This window comes from Tachysurus vachellii, chromosome 20 (genome assembly GCF_030014155.1).
Source record: "Tachysurus vachellii isolate PV-2020 chromosome 20, HZAU_Pvac_v1, whole genome shotgun sequence".
NCBI lineage: Eukaryota > Metazoa > Chordata > Actinopteri > Siluriformes > Bagridae > Tachysurus > Tachysurus vachellii.
In genome coordinates, this window is record NC_083479.1 from 20,430,978 (window position 1) to 20,435,977 (window position 5,000).

The 5,000-nt window shown below is 38.8% G+C and overlaps 1 protein-coding gene across 2 annotated transcripts in view; it reads right to left on the bottom strand.

Moving 5' to 3' along the window:
• Positions 1 to 5,000, bottom strand: part of si:ch211-127i16.2 (probable flavin-containing monoamine oxidase A) — a 46,894-nt gene that overhangs the window by 29,894 nt on the left and 12,000 nt on the right. The gene's annotated exons all lie outside the window — the stretch shown is intronic.

The following is a 5,000-nucleotide window of genomic DNA, read 5'->3' on the forward strand; positions in this document are numbered from 1 at the left end:
AATGTCGTTAACAAGCGGGAGAGTAGCGCTCCGGAACTTTTGACGTGTAAAAGTCTGCTCACGTACAAATATGATGAAAGACATGGAAATGTGAAACAAAGCCAATCACCAGACTGCCACGGCTAATAGTAAAAAATGGAGCTAGCTTCAAAAGCATGAGGTGCTATGAGCTAACACATGGCAGCATGAAAGCCATTTGTGTGTGTGTGTGTGTGTGTGTGTGTGCGTGTGTGTGTGTGCGTGTGTGTGTGCGCGTGTGTGTGTGCGCGCCAATTTAGAACCCTCTGCTAAAATAATTATGGAAAGAGAAGACGCTGTTTTTTTCCATTGCAGGAACCTTTTCAGGAACCAAGGATCTGTTACTACCACTAAAGCAGGGCAGATTCTAGTTCCGAACTTTGGTGGCCTTAACTACAGTTGAGCTCCATCAGAAAGCCGTAGAAGTTTCCAGAACCTGGGACATTTTACAATATGTACAATAAAAAAATATTGAATTCTTTACTTGCCCAAAAATTTCCAGAAGTTATAATATGCTATAGGGAATTTCATTAAGAACCACAGGAAAGTTTCCAAAATCTGATCTACAGCATTTTCAGAAACGGATAAGATGCTCGACAGAGTTCAATTTAGGGGCTTTTTACACCTGGTCACTTCATGCGTTTTCTGTGATCCGATAGCTATCCGATGGTAAAAAGACCAGGTCTAAATGCCCTCCGAAACGTTTTGGAGACGGATATAAATCAGATGGATCAAACCACTTCAGGAGGTTGTTTGATCCATCGGATTTGTCTGGGGCGTCTAGGTAGTCTGGGACGCATTTCAGATGAAACTGGACAGGTGTAAATGAATGTGGTTGTTCAAGCCACATACGTCAGCGCTATACTCCTCCCAAACGGAAGTACGTCACTCAGGTGATCTTTCACCCAGGTGTCTCGTCGGGGCTTAAAATGCAATGCAGCAAACAGTAAATGCTGTTTTTTGTAGCAACCGCATACACCGAAGCGTGTTCCATTTCAATTACCCCGGAAATGAGGTAAAATATATGTGCATTTTGGGCGGGAGCAGAAAGGTCGGATCGATATCCGATTCGCCGAGACGCATTTATGTGGCCTAATGTAAATGGTACAGTTTTAACAAATCAGATAGCTATCGGATCAGGCTATCAGGATAAGTGACCAGGTGTAAAAAGGCCCTTTGAGTCCTGTAACTCTTCAAAATATAACAGAACCTACTGTATAACATGCCATACAGAGTTTAATAAGGAATTCTGGCATTCTGTACTTCCTTAAAATTTATCAGAATCTAGACTGAGTTACACCGAGCTTACACAGTGCATCCTCAAAAGATTCAATTCAGAGTTCCAAACAAGTACCAGAACAAAGTTCTATGAAGATTTCAGAGTCTTTACTCGGTCAAAAAAAAGATTCCAAAAAGATTGTTCCATAAAGATTTTACGCCTCTAATTCCTCTAAAGATTCTGGAAAATGTTTCCTGAGTGCTTTCAGGAATCCATTACTTCCTCAGAAGTTTGTTAAACTTATAAATTGATAAACAGAGTTACATAAACAGTTCCAAAATTCATTAACTTCTCAGAAGATTCCCAAAACCCAGAACCCAGATTTTCAGACCTCTTTACATCCTGGGATGATTATGGAATTCTGAGCATGCTATCCGGAGTTCCATATAGATTTCTGCACCTCTTTACTCCCTCAGATGATTACGGAATTCTGAGCATGCTATCCGGAGTTCCATAAAGATTTCTGCACCTCTTTACTCCCTCAGATGATTACGGAATTCTGAGCATGCTAGCCGGAGTTCCATAAAGATTTCTGCACCTCTTTACTCCCTCAGATGATTACGGAATTCTGAGCATGCATTCTGAGCATTCTGCACCTCTTTACTTCATACATAGATTCACAGAATCTAGATCATGCCATACGGAGTTCCATATACACTTCCTTTAAAAAGATTCCACAACTTGCAGCACACTAGACCGAGTTCCAGAGCTACTGTTTAATTAGTGCCACTTCTATCACCTAGGTGATTTGTGAGAGGGTTTTTTTTTTCTCTCAGTGAGAACATAGTTAACCATTAGATACAAGCTCTTAAAACGTGTGGTCACTTGGCATGTGCAGTCTCCAGCAGTCGACAGTTTCCGAGCAACCGCATCACTCTAATGATCAGAAACGTAGTAATGAGGCCAAGGTTACTACACTTCTGATGTGTCATGACACGACTCACACTAACACGAACCAGTGATCCCAGTCTTAAACATGTCGTGACCTCCGACAGCTCAACGGACAGCGATCATCAGAGGAGAGGTCTCGCTCTCACACGGTACCATTTACACAAGTGTTTTAACAAAAATGATCAGCGACCGTAAAGTCATGCTGAACTCCTACAGATTGTAGATTGTGACAGTTCCTGGGTCAGTTCTTAGGATTAACTGCTATTTCAGGCCACATACGGTATTGTTACACACACTACAGTATTGTTACACACACTACAGTATTGTTACACACACTACAGTACTGTAACATATACACATACGGTATTGTTACACACACTACAGTATTGTTACACACACTACAGTATTGTTACACACACTACAGTACTGTAACATATACACGTACGGTATTGTTACACACACTACAGTATTGTAACATATACACATACGGTATTGTTGCACACACTACAGTACTGTAACATATACACGTACGGTATTGTTACACACACTACAGTATTGTTACACACACTACAGTATTGTTACACACACTACAGTACTGTGACATATACACGTACGGTATTGTTACACACACTACAGTATTGTTACACACACTACAGTACTGTAACATATACACATACGGTATTGTTACACACACTACAGTATTGTTACACACACTACAGTATTGTTACACACACTACAGTACTGTAACATATACACATACGGTATTGTTACACACACTACAGTATTGTTACACACACTACAGTATTGTAACATATACACATACAGTAATGTTACACACACTACAGTATTGTTACACACACTACAGTACTGTAACATATACACATACGGTATTGTTACACACACTACAGTATTGTTACACACACTACAGTACTGTAACATATACACGTACGGTATTGTTACACACACTACAGTATTGTTACACACACTACAGTATTGTTACACACACTACAGTACTGTAACATATACACATACGGTATTGTTACACACACTACAGTATTGTTACACACACTACAGTACTGTAACATATACACATACGGTATTGTTACACACACTACAGTACTGTAACATATACACATACGGTATTGTTACACACACTACAGTACTGTAACATATACACATACGGTATTGTTACACACACTACAGTATTGTTACACACACTACAGTATTGTAACATATACACATACGGTAATGTTACACACACTACAGTATTGTTACACACACTACAGTATTGTTACACACACTACAGTACTGTAACATATACACATACGGTATTGTTACACACACTACAGTATTGTTACACACACTACAGTACTGTAACATATACACATACGGTATTGTTACACACACTACAGTATTGTTACACACACTACAGTACTGTAACATATACACATACGGTATTGTTACACACACTCTCTGTTCTGTCATTGTGTTTTTGTTTTGTGATCTGTGTCCCATCTTCTCCTTCGTCTCGTCACGGGTTTGTCTTCCTGCTGTGTCTTGATTGTGTTTACCTGCTTCCTCTTTAGTTCCTGATTGTTTGTCTATTGATCCTCCTCATTGTCAATGAAGTTTAGTGTCCATAAACTGCAGCTGATGCAGATCAGAACTCGATTCATTTAAGGGCTGAAAAAACGACCAGTTTGCGAGCCACGATCGCAGTTCCAAATTAACAGCTAAAAGATCTCAAAAATAATAATTATTAAAAAATAATTAAAAAATAATTAAAATTAAAAGTAATTTCAGTTTCAGTTATTTGTATCATATATATATATATATATATATATATATATTTTTTTTTTTTTTTTAATAGCAGTAACTCAGACAAAGCAGAAAAGATTTTAAATTTAATTTTGATTTATATTTTATATATTTGCGTATACCTACTTTAGGATTTTAGTTCATTTGCGTTTTAGATCTATTTCTAGAGATCTATCTTGTATATCCAGTCAGACTTCTCAGACATGGAAGACAATCTTCTTGTATAGATTTCTTTTGGGCTCTGACCCGTGCATGGACATGGACATGTCTGTCCAATAATCAGAATCTGAATACACCTTTGTGCCAATACACATTCCGACAAATACAGTGAAAGTTAATCCATAATCGTTAAACAATTTAACGGGCGAATGTGGAGAACAGGAAGTAGTACAAAACATCAGAGGTGAGAAACAGACATCCGGCATTAAGAACGAGATACAGAGGATACTGCAACAAACATAAAAATCACACAAACTAAGAACTAAAACCGTTCATCGCCATGGAAACCGTGATTATCCGAGACGGTGATCTTGTGACACAAAGATATGTCTGAAAGATTCCTGGACCTCGGTTCCTGAAACGGTTCACGTTCAAGCTGCTTACATCATATAACAGAATGTTAGAGTGCTGGATGATGATTGGTCAGAAGGTGTCAGAAGGTCCTAATACGTTAGCGTTTCTAGGGCAACGACCGGTTCGTAGGAACGTATACGGATTTTTAAAAATCGCTGCTAGAGTATGATGGAGTTTTGTGTAAGGAGTCTCCAGTGCCAGAAGTAAAGAATCTTCATGACAGAGGAGTTTAAAATTTCTGAGTAACAAGAAGGAACGAAGTCTCTTCAAACGTGACCACAAACGAATCAAAAGCAACGATGTTCATGAATAAAAAGTAATGTGTGCGTTCTTTTTTGGAAAATGGGACGATTCTCTGGACGCCTGGGTGCGAAAAAGGACGAGTCGCTCTGAGGAATCTGAGGCAGCATCGCCTTTATTA